Raw genomic sequence first — 14,661 nt, 5'->3', positions numbered from 1 at the left:
ATCGTGCAAGCCCCGAGATCTTTAGAGTTGGCAGGATTAAGCTGACCTTAATTGTGTGTCTCACTAATCCCTGGATGACAGGAAACCAGACAGGGCAGTGCCAGCTTCTGTTTTCCGTATCTTTTTCTCTTCATCTTAGTCATTAGCAGGTCCTTATCCCTGCAGTCTGCTTGTAGTACCTCCTATGTGCCCCACATTGCATGTGGCACATAGGGGAAATGGAGTAGAAGATATAGTCCTGTCCAGAAAGAGCTGAAAGATCCTCAAGTCTTGATGGGGAGATAAGGTTAAAACATGAAATAGAGAACAATGAGAAAGGCTATCATACAGGGCCATGCTGGGTAGAATGGAAAGAACACTGCATTTGGAGACAGGACCAAAGTTTAAATCTTGGCTCAGTCAACAAGTACCTGTGTGACCTTGGGAATTTCACAAAACCACCATATGCCTTACTTTCCCCATCCAGGAACTGAAAGCATTGGATTTTGGGGGTAATATGCTCTGTGATCTGGTGACACTGGTATCCAGTGCTGTTCTCCACATGGGACACTCCATTTTCTGACTCAGTACATTTTCACTGGCTGTTCCCCAAGCCTGGAATTCTCTGCCTCCTCTTCTGTCTCCTGGCTTCTCTGGCTTTCTTCAAGACCCTTCTAACATTTCACCTTCTACTGGAAATCTTTCCCAATTCTCCTTATTTCTAATTCCTTCTCTCTGAGATTATCTGTATGCTTCTTAATTTTATATGATTGTTTACATATTGCCTCTGCCGTTAGATTTGTGAGCTCCTTGTGATCGTGAGAGCAGGAACTATTTTTTTCTTTCTTTGTATCCCCAGAGCATAATACAGTGCCTGGAACCTACTAGAGCTTGTTGGCTTGAGTTTGGGCCATGGAATCCATTGTTAGTCTAGTGAAGTCTATGAACTTTCCCTCAGAATAATGTTTTTAAATAACTGAAGAATAAATGTTAAATTTCAGTTAGAGGTGAGTGAAAATAAAGATGTATTTTTTCTCCATGCAAGTCACAGATTTTTCTTAAATCTCTCCACAGACTCTTTGGGGGTCCATGGACCTTAGATTAAGAAATCTCAGATTATATTGCCTACCTCTAAAGTCCTTTTCAGCTGTAAACCTTATTGTCCTAAACTGAATAACATCAAGTGACCAAAACATGTAGTCTAGGCAATAAGGAATATGTACAAATAGGACAGAAAAGCTCAAGCTTGTTTGGAGTTGTGACTGGAAGGGTAATCAGTCTCTGCATCAGGTTTTCCCAAGAGAATGGATAAAGACACTACCCTTCAAGTCAGAAGACTTAAACTAGAGTCTTCCATTCTACCATTCCCTAACTGTGTCCTTGGGCAAATGACCTCACCAAGACTCAGTTTCCTCATTTGTAAAATGAGAACAATATTACAAGCTACTGAGTCTCAAAGTAGATAATGTAGATAAGAATCAAGTGCTTCATAAATCTTAAAACAGCAGCATTCATGTCAATCATTATCATATAATAGTAGATTGAGGGCTGGAAGGGGCCTTCAAGGTCACCTAGTCCTACTCCATTTTACACAATAAGAGACTGGCCCAGGGAGAGGTGAAGTGTCTTGTCTCAGGTCACATGGCTTAAGTGGCAGAGCCTGGATTTGAACCCAGGTCCCCTTCTTACAAATCCAGCATTCTTTCCACTCTTTTGATCAAGAGGCAGACTGACAAACTACATAGGGAGATGGCCTTGGATTCAGGACTACTTGAGTTCATGGCCAGCCTCTGACACATTAATAATGATAATAATAGTAAAAATAGCATTTATATATCAGGTTTACAAAGTGTTCTATATAACTATATACATTATATTACTTGATCCTCCCAACAACCCTGTGGGGTAGGTACTACCTCTTTTGTTATCCCCATTTTACAGATGAGAAAACTGAGTTTGAAAATAGTGGAATGACTGCAGGGTCATATACTATGTGTTTGAGGCAAGATTTCTTTTTTTTTTTTCCTGTAAGGCAATTGGGGTTAAGTGACTTGCCCAGAGTCACACAACTAGTAAGTGTCAAGTGTTTGGTCTGAGGCTGGATTTGAACTCAGGTCCTCCTGACTTCAGGGCCTGTGCTCTATCTCCTATGCCACCTAGTGAGGCGAGATTTCAATTCAGATCTTGCCAACTCCAAGACCTCTCTAGTTTTAGGACTTTATCCACTTGCCACCTATTGGTTATGCAATTTTCGGTTGGTCATTTAACCTCTTGAAGTCATAGTTAACTCTAAGTTACAAATGAGTTGCTGATCTTTATTAGGAGGAAGTTTCCACAACAGTAGTTAGTTGTTCATTCAGTCATTTTCCAGTCATGTCTGACTCTTTGTGATCCCATCTGGGGTTTTCTAGCCAAAGAGACTGGAGTGGTTTGCTATTTCCTTTTCCAGCTTATTTTTCAGATGAGGAAACTGAGGCAAACAGGGTTAAGTGATTTGCCTAGGGTCATACAGCTAGTCTGAGGCTGGGTTTGAACTTATGAAGAGTCTTCAGCTTCCAAGCCCAGTTCTCTATCCAACGAACTACCTAGATGCCCTATGGGTTAGTTGCCCAATCCCAGTGAAATCACAGGCTTGGAACATTTCTCGCCACCCCCATTCTCCCCAAAGATGAGATGTTGAGACAATTCCAGTCAGTCTGCAAGCGTTTATTAAGATCCTACTATGTGCCAAGCACTGGACTAAGCAATAGAGATAAAAAAGACAAAAAATAGTCCCTGCTTTCAGAGGAACACACATTGTAGCTGGGGAGACATGCAAAACTCTGTTTATTGAAGATATATACTGGTTAGATGGAAGGCAACCTCAAAGGGAAGGCCTGGTGGAACAGGGAAAGTCGTGCTGGATTTGGGATCAGAGGATCCAGGTTTAAATCCCACCTCTGCTCATGAATGCCTTATGTGACCTTGGGTAAGTCACTCTCTCAGCTCGTGGGTTCCTCATCAGTGAAATTGAGAGGGTTGGGTTAGATGCTCTCCAAGGCCCCTTCCAGGTCCAAATCTCTGGTCCTATGGTGATCAGGATGAGGACAATTACCACATGACTTCATTAGGCCTGGGGGAGAGACTAGGACATTCTAAGCGGTAGGGAAGGGGTACAGGAAGAACAAAGACATGCAGCCACATGTGCCAACAAGCATGATAATGCCCACAGGTAATCCTGCAAGGGGGAATTGGAAAAAGGGATGAGAATAAGAGAGTTGGAGAAAAGGCAGTCTTTTATCCTTTGGGTAAAGGTATTTCCCCCCCCTTTTTCTCTCCATATCTGGCCTGAAATCTCTGCCTTTCCTGTCCTGTTTTGCCCACATGTGGCGAGCAGAGAGAACTGCAGTCCTCCCCCCCCCCACCCCCTGTACCCCTTCTGTCTAAGGCAAATGTTCTCCACACTTGGGCTGCAGATCATGAATCGCCCCAGTAAAGGGTTCATTCAAGCCTAGGAGGCCTTGACACCTCCTTTGGCCCACCTCCTGCATATGCTAAGTGTCCCATCCACCCTCCACCCCCCACCGATCCCCAGGGCCTCAGGAAGCTCCCCAATCTGTCCAGTAGGAGAGGAAGCTGCCTGATCCCTTCCCCCACCCAACCTTCTGCTGCGTGACTCAGGGAAAACTGTGCATATCCTAGGGAAGAGAGAGGAATTGGGAGGGGGAAGGGGGAGAAGGTTGAGAAGTGACAACTTCAGGGTGAATAGTGTCAGAAACTGAAGTATATTCTAGGGCCTTTACTACCCTTCCTTCATACAAAAAAAGCCCCCAATTCAAATACACACACTTAAAGGGCTTGGGCTGAGGTGGCAGGGCAGACACTTAGAAACTAAGAAGAATATCAGCACAATGAATAGCGCATAGGACCTGCTGGGAGTCGGGGAAGTCTGAGTTCAAATTTGACCTCAGACATTTACCAGCTATGTGACCCTGGCAATTTGGCCTTAATTTCCTTAACTATAAAATAGGGGTGATAATAATAACACCTACTTCCCAGAGTTGCGGTAAGGGTTAAATGAGATAATATTTGTAAAGTATGTGTTAACAGAATATGGCGCTTAGTAGGCACCTAAGAAATGTGTGTTTCCTTCCTTCCTAGTCTGCAGAAAAGGCTTGGAAATAATCCCAACCCCTCATTTTAAATGAAAGCATTGGGTCTCAAGGAAGTGAAATGACTTGCCCAAAGTCATCCTTTGAGTTAATGGGGTACTTCAGCAAAATGCTTCTCCAATCTGATTGGCTGCTGTCTGAACCTGAGTCAACCGTTACAAACCCAGCATTCTTTCCGTTCTATTCTATTCTAACAAAGATCAGAGGCAGATCGACGTACTAGATTTAGTGAAATGCTACTTACCGTAGTTTATTTTGTCTCCCCTTAAAGACTATAGACTTCTAGAGACTAAGGAACTTTGTTTAATTCATCTTTGGGTTTGACACCAGATCCTCAGACTCCAAATCCAGAACTCTGGACACTAGCTATTGTACTCAAATTCAATAAACATTTATTAAGCTCCTATTATGTGTCAGGTACTGTGCTAAGTACCAGGGATACAAATAAGAAAAAGAGAGTCCCTGCCCTCAAGGAGCTTACAATCTAATGGGCAAAGACCACACCCATAAGGAATTTGCAGAGGGTGAAGGGGTACCAGAGGATACCCCTCTCAAGGACATGATGTCCGGTTTCAACTTCTGTGGAGTTGAAACCAAGCAGAGCTGCTGGTGGAGAATGGAGAATGGAACCTGGAGAGTTCAGATCCCAGGCCCTCTATGAAGGAAGGCTTTGGGAAGAATTTAATATGGCACCCTCCAGCCCTCCAATCAGAGAGGAGAGGAAGCTGTAGCATTGAGAAGGTATTGAGTATGGAGTGAAAATCACACTGAGATGCTGTTGGAGGATGAAGTTATCGGTAAAGTTCAGATTCCAGTTCTCAATCTATAAAGGGGGCTTTGGGAGAAATCTAGTGCTCTACAAATTTACATCCAAAATCTATTCAGCCACAATTACTTCAAATGCTAGGGTACTGGGGGTGTGGGGTGGGAGGGGAGGAAATATCAAAGCTAAATTGCTCTCGAGTGACTTCATTCTAGTAGGAAACGAGATATTTAATTATGCCACATAACACGAAGATCCCCAAAATGCTCTAGTTGCCATCCTACCTTTTGGCTTTCCCAAGCCCTCTATTCACCATGAAAGGAAAGAAATTCTAGAGCTTCCCATGTATATGCATATGAGATGTAAAACAAAGTGATTAATTTATTTCACTAAGATAATACAGTTATTTGCCAAATACTCTCATACCCTCTTGACAACCTCTCATACCCCCTGTGGGTAAAGAGACCTCAGGCTGGGAACTCTTGCTGTAGCACTTAGTAAAACTAACGGGAATTAGAATATGGTAAGTTCTCAAGCAAGGTACAAATTGTCTTTGTTGACCAGATTGCTGAATTCCTTTTGTTTAAGGCTTGGTTCCCTGGTTAAAATGTGACTACCCCAGGCAGCTAGGTGGAGCAGTGGATAGAGCACCATCTCTGGAGTCAGGAGGGCTTGAGTTCAAATTTGTCTTCAGACACGTGTAACACTTGCTTAGCTGTGTGACTCTGGGCAAGTCACTTAATCCCACTTGCCTCACAAAAAAAATTAAAATGTGACTACTCCAGGGAGAGACTGAAATTTATCAGTCATTTATGCTTTATTGTGAATGAATGTATCACCTTTTTTCCTGGGAGCAGGTTTTCATAGCTCACATTTATAATAGCAGTTAGTATGGCTGTAACAAGCACAGTTCATACCCTACTTTCCTTATAATTAGCCTAAGAGATAGCTAGGACAAATATTATTATGGCCATTCTACAGCTATGGAAGGGCAGTGAGGTGGCAAAGTGGATAGAGTGCTGAGTCTGGAGTCAGGAAGGCTCATCTCCCTGACTTCAAACACTGTGACCCTAGGTAAATCGCCTCACCCTGTTTGCCTCAGTTTCCTCATCTGTAAAATGAGTTGGAGAAGGAAATGGCAAAACTCTGCAGTGTTTTTGCCAAGAAAACTCCAAATGGGGTCATGAAGAATGAGACACGATTGAAATGACTCAACAATACAATACAGGTATGGAAACTGAAACTCAGAGAAATTGGGAGACTGAGCGATCTCGTGCCTGTAATAGTGGAAGTCTTGTGACTCAAATTCCAGTGCTCACTCACCAATGCTAGGATACTTCTCCTGATGGATTCCTGCAGGGGTGAGGAAGTGGGGTTGCAGTGTGAAGGTCGGAAGTGGAGCACCGCAAGGCTGAAAAAGGGAAAAAGAAGTCATGCCTTCTGCCGACTGCTCAGATTGGCTGAGCTGAGGCCCTACCTCAGGGACTACATTGGGCTACCCGGTGGCAGCCAGCCAATCAGCACATTGCCCCTATTTGGTGCTTAAATGAGGTCTCTGTGCCTTGTCAGGGCCTTCGGGGTGGAACCCTGAAGAGTGCAGGGCAGGCATGGGCCTGCCTCCCTTGCAGGCTGCGTGCCAGGGGCAGTGAGCACCCCACCCAGGCTGAATATAGACCCATGGTGACAGAGCTTCACAACAAGCCATCCCTGCAAAAGAAAGGCCTGGCTGCATTAGCAGGTGGGAAAGAGGGACACACATATCAAGCAGATGGGGAAGGAAGCCTTTTTTTTTTTTTGCAGGAGTGTGGAGGAGATTGGAGTAATATCTCACATTTCTAGAGCATTTTAAAGCAATAAAGAAAAGTTAATGGATGCCTGAAACAGGGGAGGGGGCGACAAAGTGGAGAGCCTCAATGTTTAACCATGTTTAGGGCATAGCAGAGAGAACTTCAGCATCCACGCTGATTGTAGATATTGAAAAAAAAACTAACAAAGGGAGGTGAATCCCGCAAAAATTGGTCCAGTGATACTAATAACGGCATTCATCTGAAACTGCTTGTGCACAGCAGAAAGAGCCAATGCTCTGTCATCAGAGAGCCTGCTTCTGATACCAACTATGTGACTTTGGGCAGGGCACATCAACTTCCTGAGCCTCTGTTTTCTCATCTGTATAAGAGGGTTGAACTCCATTGTTTCTAAGGTGCTTTCCACTTCTAAATCAATACCTAGGGAACTAGGGGGCACCATAGTGCACAGAAAGCACTGGGCCTAGAATCAGGAAGGCCTAAGTTCAAATACAGCCTCAGACACTGACCTTGGACAAGTCACTTAACCTCTGCCCAGCTCAGTTTCCTCATCTGTAAAATGGGGATAATCGAATGTACCTTCCAGAACTGCTGGGAGGATCAAAATCAGATAGTAATTGCAAAGTGCCTAGAACATAATAAGCACTATATAAATGTTAGCAATTACTATTATTAGTGCTATTTATGAAGTTACAAGAAGCACCCCAGCACCTCATATTTTTATTGAAATTTTTCTTTACATCACTTACACATATATATGATATAAAAACAAAAATATCAATAAAAATAAAATTACATTACTATCTCATATATATGCCTTCTCTCTCTCTCTCTCTCTCTCTCTCTATATATATATATATATATCTTCTTTCACGTGTGTGTATTCAAGTACACACATACTAAATATATATATATATATATACATATGCATATATATGTGTATTTGTGGGTATATGTATATATACATGTGTATATATATATATATATATATATTCTTGGGCAGCTAGGTGGCACAGTGGATAGAGTGCCAGGCCTGGAGTCAAGAAGACTCATCTTAAGACTCAGTTAAAATCTGACCTTAGACCCTTATTAGCTGTATGACCCTGGGCAAGTCACTTGACCCCATTTGTCTCAGTTTCCTCATCTGTAAAACTAAGCTGGAGAAGGAAATGGCAAACCGCTTCAATATCTTTGCCAAGAACATCCCAAATAAGGTCACAAAGAGTCAGACTGAAATGACTTAATAACAATACATGTTCTCTTCTAATTACCCTTCTTCCCTTCCCACAAAGCTATCTCTTATATCAATGATTGATAATGATTTTTAAAAGGTAGTTCAACAAAAGCAAGGATCAATTACATCTGTCAACATGTGTTGTGCTCCGCACCCATCATCTCCCATCTCTTCAAAGAAAGGAGGGAGGAAGGGAAGGGAGGTATATTTTCCCAACTTTTCTGAGACCAGACTTGATTGTTTTGTTTGCATTTACATCGTTGAGGTCAGTGCACCTGTCTCCCTTCCGAGATCCCTTTTAAGTTTCTTGAAGGCAAGATCTGTCTTTCTTTTTGTCTTTTTGTGTCCCAGTGCTTAGCACAATGCCTGGCCCTTAGGAAGCACTTAATAAATGTTTGTTACCTTCCTTTGCCTTGTGCCTATTGTTTTCCGGATTCTGCTTACTTCATTCCTGCATCAGTCTTTCTATTTCCTCATGCTTCTCTGAATTCTTTATATTCATTATTTCTTACGGTGCAGTGATATCCCAATTGCATAAAGGTTTCATGTTTTTCTTTAGCCATCTCCCAGCTGATAGGCATCTGCTTTGTTTCTAGTTCTTTGATGCCATAAAACGATATCCTTTACATTTAGGACTGAGCAGGGCATAAGTGCTGGTCCCAGGAGGTCATAGCTTCTTTGAATCCTCCCTCCCTTCCTTCCTTCCTTCCTTCCTTCCTTCCTTCCTTCCTTCCTTCCTTCCTTCCTTCCTTCCTTCCTTCCTTCCTCCCTTCCTTCCTTCCTTCCTTTCTCTCTCCCTCTTTCCCTCCCTCCCTTCTTTCTTTCATTCCAGAAGGCATTCTCATTCCAGAGCCCTTATCACCTGACATTTCTCATAGAATCACAGATCATAGATCCAACGGATCCGGATATTTAGCTGGAATGGAAGCCATCTAGTTTGACCGTCCTCATCTTATAGAAGAGGAAACTGAAGCTCAGAGAGAGCCTTATCTGAGGTCACAGATAGTAACAGGACCAGGGTTTGAATCTAGGTCCTTTGATTTGCAAAGCCAACACTCTTTCCGCAGCACCGTAATGCATCTGTTGCTTATAATTTATACCAAATTATCATGTAGCTTAAAAATAAAATATATCATTAAATATGTCACAATTTTTGGAGAGTGAAGGGAAGGATGGGCCTTATGATTTCGTATAGAGAATTCCTGATGAGGAAACTCCCTTTACCAAGGCAGAATAGTAACTGCCCTGCAGTTTAGAGCTTTAAGGAGTTAAGAGAGTTTAAGTGATTTGCCCAGGGACACATAGCCTGTACGTCACAGAGAGGATTTGAACATAGGTCTTCTTGTTTCCAAGATCAACTTTCCATGTTGTCTTTCTATCTGACATTTATTTTAAGTTTTATTTATTTAAATCTCTAAATTTTGGTCATGGATGTTCACCCTTCATTGTTTGCCCCACAGTACGGTAATCTGCTCATAACCCTACAAAGTCAGAGGGGACATTACTATTGTCATGTACCAGCAGTAGGCAGCAGGAAGTCACAAGGAGAATGTCAGCCACAGCTGCCTGCCCAGAAAGGGGCAGGGCTTGTCTTGGCTGTCAAGTTGATGGCTGTTCTCTGAAATGAAAGAGGAGATGAGGCAGAGATAGCAGCAACAGACCAAAATCTAAGCCAAGAACCATTGTGAACTATGTTGAGCCAGACAAACAGTCAAATTTGGAGATGTTAGAAACACCACAGCTGACTCCCCAATGTCAAGTGGTCAGCCAAGGTCAAGAGCAGACAGAAGTCAAGAACTTGGAGAATAGCTTGGTTTGCAGAGTTCTAGATGGAACCAGAGCAGAATATATGGGGTAACTCCAGACAATTTCTGCTCAAGTGGCTTTCTCTTAAGGGTGAACCAGTGGAAACTGGTTACTTACTCTCCTGATGGCTTAAAATTTTTATTATTATGAATTTAATACTTATGGGCCAAGAGAAACATTTCATTGTATAAAGAATAACAAGAAAGAGGATTATATAAGAAACTATAAATTTGTTATGTCTAATGTTTTAAAAAAGTATATATAGATTTAACAAGGTACTAATAAAATGACTCTATTCATGTCCCCTTCTTCAGTGTGCAGGAATACTTAACCTGAGGTCCATGAACTTTTAAAAAAATATTTAATTTCGATATATTTAGTTTTTTCAATATATTTAATATTTCAATATAATTAGTTTCCTTTGCAATCCTATGTATTTTACTTTGTGCACTTAAAAACCTTATCCTGTGAAGGGGTTCATCGATTTCACCAGATTGCCAGAAGATGCCATAATACAAAAAGAACTTGGTTTAAAGGGATCTACATATAAGGAGGCAGAGGCCAGGCATGTCAGAGCTGAAAGTCTAAAGATTCATTTCCAGAGTTGGTAAAGATATAATATGTTACCCATCCACTAGGAGTTGATGTTTTCAGTAGAAAATTACCTTAATTCAGAGGAACGAATATCTGTCGGTTGAATTCCAGGCAGCAGCAGCAGCAACAGCAGGAGGCCTGTGGGGGGAGATATTGTAAAGCTGGGGAGCTTTCCTGATACCTTTCAGACTATATCACTACAGCAGCTGCCTACTGTGCCTAGGGGTAAGGCCAGTTGCCAACTTAGTTACTTACTTGCCACATCCAGAAAGCAATTCTCTCTCCCTTGGGATGGATGGGACATGAGCCCTGGGAATTGGAGAAAGGGGGGAGGAGGAAAAGGTTCCTCATTCCTTTCTCCTCTGCCTCACTGCTCCTTGCTCTCAGGGAACAAACATTCCCCATCATAGAGTATGGGAAAGTTGAAAAGGAGGGACAGGAGCAGACTTTGGACTTCTCTGAGCTCCCATTTCCTCATCTATGAAATGGGGATAATAAACCTTGCCTTGATTTCTTATTCACTCTCTCTAAATTCCTTTGACTCTGCAGAATAAGCTCTTAGGCTGCTTTGTTTTAATTTTCCTATTACTTTAGACCAGGGCAAGAGGTGGGGGGTGTACTTGATGGAGATGAGAGCTTAGAGTTCTATTTTTTTTGCACTAGTGGACAGATGTTCTGAGGTATTTTCCTGGTCCCTAAACTCACAAGTTGAAGTTTTGACAAGTGGGAGCTGTACAGATGTTGGAACTACTCAATCGCTGAGCTTTGGATTTGCTCCAGATGCTGTAACATGGCTCCAGATGTTGCCTTCACCATCCAGACCTCACACATGTCTAACAGGAGGCCAGGGAGATGGTCTCCCTTGGGGAGGGGGTGCCTGAGGAGAAGGAGAAAGCCCTAGTGATTTCTGGCATTTCTATTCATTTATTTTCAAAGACGCAAAGCTCAGTTTAATCCTCCCAATGAGTTTTTTTAACCAGGATATTTTAAAACCTCAGAAAATACAGTTGTCCTACTTTACTGGAATAAGGACTGTCTGCGCCTAAGGGGAAGGCCATAGTGTGTGTGTGTGTGTGTGTGTGTGTGTGTGTGTGTGTGTGTGTGTGTGTGTGTGTGTGTGTGCTTGTGTTTGTGTCTATGTGAGAGAGAGATGGGGGAGGGAGGGAAGGAGAGAAGGAGGGACGGAAAAAGAGAGAAAGAAAGAGAAGGAGAGAAGGACAGAGAGAGATATCAAAGACTACCTCTGGTCCCTTAGTGAGGTTTTTCTCCTCTTTCTTTTTCCTTCTCAGCCTACTGCTACAACCCCCCTCCTGAGCAAGCCATTTGTTCCCTTTGACCCTTGCCAACACAAATGAGCTCATGTTCCCTTGATGAAAGGGCTCTGGATTAGGAGGCAAAAGACTTGAGTTTACATCTTGGCTCCTATTATCACTACCTGTGTGGCCTTGGGCAAATCACTTTATTTTCTAAAGAATGTTTCTTCATCTGTGAAATGGGGATAATATTACTTAAACAAAAGGATTGTTGTGAGGGTCAGGTGAGACAAGACGTGAAAGGGATCTGTAAAATCCCAAGTACTATACCACTACTACTACCACTACCACCACCACCACTACTACTGCTACTGCTGCTGCTACTACTATTACTACTACTACTACTACCACCACTACTACCACCACCACCACTACTACTACCACCACCACCACCACCACCACTATTACTACTACTACTACTACCACTACCACCACCACTACTACTACTGCTACTGCTGCTGCTACTACTATTACTACTACTACTACTAATAACACTACTACTACCACCACCACCACCACCACCACTATTACGACTACTACTACTACTACCACTACCACCACCACCACCACCACTATTACGACTACTAATACTGCTATCACCACCACCACCACTACTACTACTGCTAAAATGTTGACTATTCTATTCTAATTAGTGTACTTAAGGCTATTATCTAGGGACTTATAGAACCACCCTACTCCCCTTCTCCCTCCTCTAGGAAAACCTTTGTTCTGGTTCCCTGTTAGGGGGAAAAGGAAGGGAATAAACATTTTTATAGTACCTACTATATGCCAGTCACTGTTCTAGACACTTTAAAAATATGATCTCATTTGATCATCACAACAACCTTAGGAGGTAGATGCTATTATCACCCCCATTTTACAGTTGAGGAAACTGAGGCAGACAGCAGTTAAGTGACTTGTGCAGGGTCATACAGTTAGTGTTTGGGGCCAGATTTGGACTTGGGATTTTTCTGACTCCAGGCCAGCCAGTGCACTATCCGCAGTGCCACTAATTGCCTATTAGGCATATATAGGTTCTGAGCAGTGCCAGCAATATATGGAGCCATTGTTGTAGGATGTGGAGTAAATTCAAATGGGCTATTAGGATTGCAGTGAGCAGCGGTGCTGGAGAGTAAGATGGCTTTCTGCTTCTAGAGTGACAGTGAAAGGCTTTAGCTGGGGAGTTGGGTTCACACTTAGGGGAAGATGATATTGGAAGAATGGTGGTAGAAAGAACCAGAAATTCACAGGAGTAGTGCAGTGGATAGAGGGCTGGGCCTGGAGTGAGGAAGACCCATCTTCCTGGGTTCAAATCTGGCCTCAGACACTTATTAGCAGTGTGACCCTGGGCAAGTCACTTAACCCTGTTTGCCTCAGTTTCCTCATCTGTAAAATGAGCTGGAGAAAAAAAAATGGCAAATCACTCTAGTATCTTTGCCAAGAAAACCCCACATGGGGTCACAAAGAGTCAGACACGACTGGAAAATAACTGAACAACATAGATTTAGAGCTGGAAGGGACCTCAGAGGCCAAGTCCACCCCTCCTCATTTTACAGATATGGAAACTGAGCCATAGAGAAATTAAGCGGCTTCAAAGTCACATAGCTAGTAAGTACTCAAGGCAGGATTTGAACTTGGGTCTTAGGACCCTATGCAGTACATCGATAAAAACCATAACCTTAGATGCTTATACATAAATCCTCAAAGTATGATTTATGAATAAGATGAATAAGACAGAGAGGAACATTTTACTGCACATGCATGAAACCCATGATCCAAATATGGCTTTGGAAGAATAGGCCTCATTCAAAAAGAAAAGGATTAGAAGGGTTAGAATGGATGAAAAGCACTGTGTTAAGGAGATACTCTCCTGCAAGGAAATCTAGTAACTAGAGCAGGGAATCATGGTGGAGAGTATCTGAGTGAAGATTAATCTAGTTTGAAACAATGTATAATAGGAGAGGTGGCTCGCGGTGCAGTACAGAGAGCACTGGGCTTGGTGTCAGGAAGACCAGAGTTCAAATCTCATCTCAGACACTAAATAGCTACTGGGCAAGTTACTTAACCTTTGTTTGCCTCCTTCAGTCAATAACCATTTACTAAAAATGTACTATGTGCCAGGCACTGTGCTAAGCTCTGGGGATTCAAAGTAAGACAAATGGCAGTTCCCGCCCTGAAGGAGCTCTCAATCTAATTGGGGGGGGGGATAACAGCTGAAGAGATAAACACAACAGACAAAGACAGATAAAGACAGCAGATAAAAAGAAAAGGGGTGTGGAAGGTACAGGAACAGGGCATGATGAAATCCAGAGGAATACAGCCTAGTGGGAATTGATGAGGTGGCTCCCCTGGGCACCCTCTTTAAATGGAGCATCTAGGGGGGAGGTCTCTTGTGTCCACCTTCTCCAATCAGAGGGAGGGAGAGGCCTGAGAGGCAAGTTGGGGGCAGGGAACTGAGGAGGTGTGAGTTTCAGAATTAATGCAATCTTGTAGGATGATTAGATTCTGTAGACCAGGAAGAAATCTAGAAGGGCATAAGGGCTTGCCCCATCCTGATTGTTCTCTGGATGTTCTACAGTTTATCAGTATTCTTCCTAAGATTTGGTACACAGAACTCAATATAATACTCCAGATATGGTTTAACAAGGTCAAGGTGCAGTGGGATAATATTAAATTTCATCTTACTCTATTCATCTGTTATATTACAGATGAGTTTCCTCATCTTTAAATGGGGACAATAATAGCACCAACTCCCAGGTTATTGTGAGGACAAAATGAGACTATATTTGTAAAATTCTTTGCAAACCTTAAAGCAGTAGGTAAATACTAGTGATAAGATGGAAAGAAATGCAAGTTATAAAGAAAAATGTTAAAGAATGACTTGGTCCTGTAAAATGTAATGGCAGGAGGGTGTTTCATTTGGAGAAGAGAAGATTTGGGGGTGGGGCATGAGAGCTGAATTTGAAGGGTTGTAATGGGCAGGAAGGATGAATATTGCCTAGCTTAGTCTCCAAGG

At 42.6% G+C, this 14,661-nt stretch overlaps 1 long non-coding RNA gene across 1 annotated transcript; it reads right to left on the bottom strand.

Moving 5' to 3' along the window:
* Window positions 1-2,670: 2,670 nt before the first annotated feature.
* LOC110218509 (uncharacterized) lies at window positions 2,671-6,330 on the bottom strand. The gene is made up of 2 exons (XR_002327328.2): window positions 6,217-6,330; window positions 2,671-3,045 (listed from the first exon to the last, which is right to left on the bottom strand). It is a non-coding gene; the product is annotated as an uncharacterized LOC110218509 (long non-coding RNA).
* Between the last annotated feature and the right edge of the window lie 8,331 nt (window positions 6,331-14,661).

The sequence above is a fragment of the Phascolarctos cinereus genome, unplaced genomic scaffold (genome assembly GCF_003287225.1).
Source record: "Phascolarctos cinereus isolate Bilbo 61053 unplaced genomic scaffold, phaCin_HiC Scaffold_5;HRSCAF=322, whole genome shotgun sequence".
Taxonomy (NCBI): Eukaryota; Metazoa; Chordata; class Mammalia; order Diprotodontia; family Phascolarctidae; genus Phascolarctos; species Phascolarctos cinereus.
Note: the sequence above shows the minus strand (reverse complement) of the source record. Positions and strands in the feature narration are given on the sequence as shown.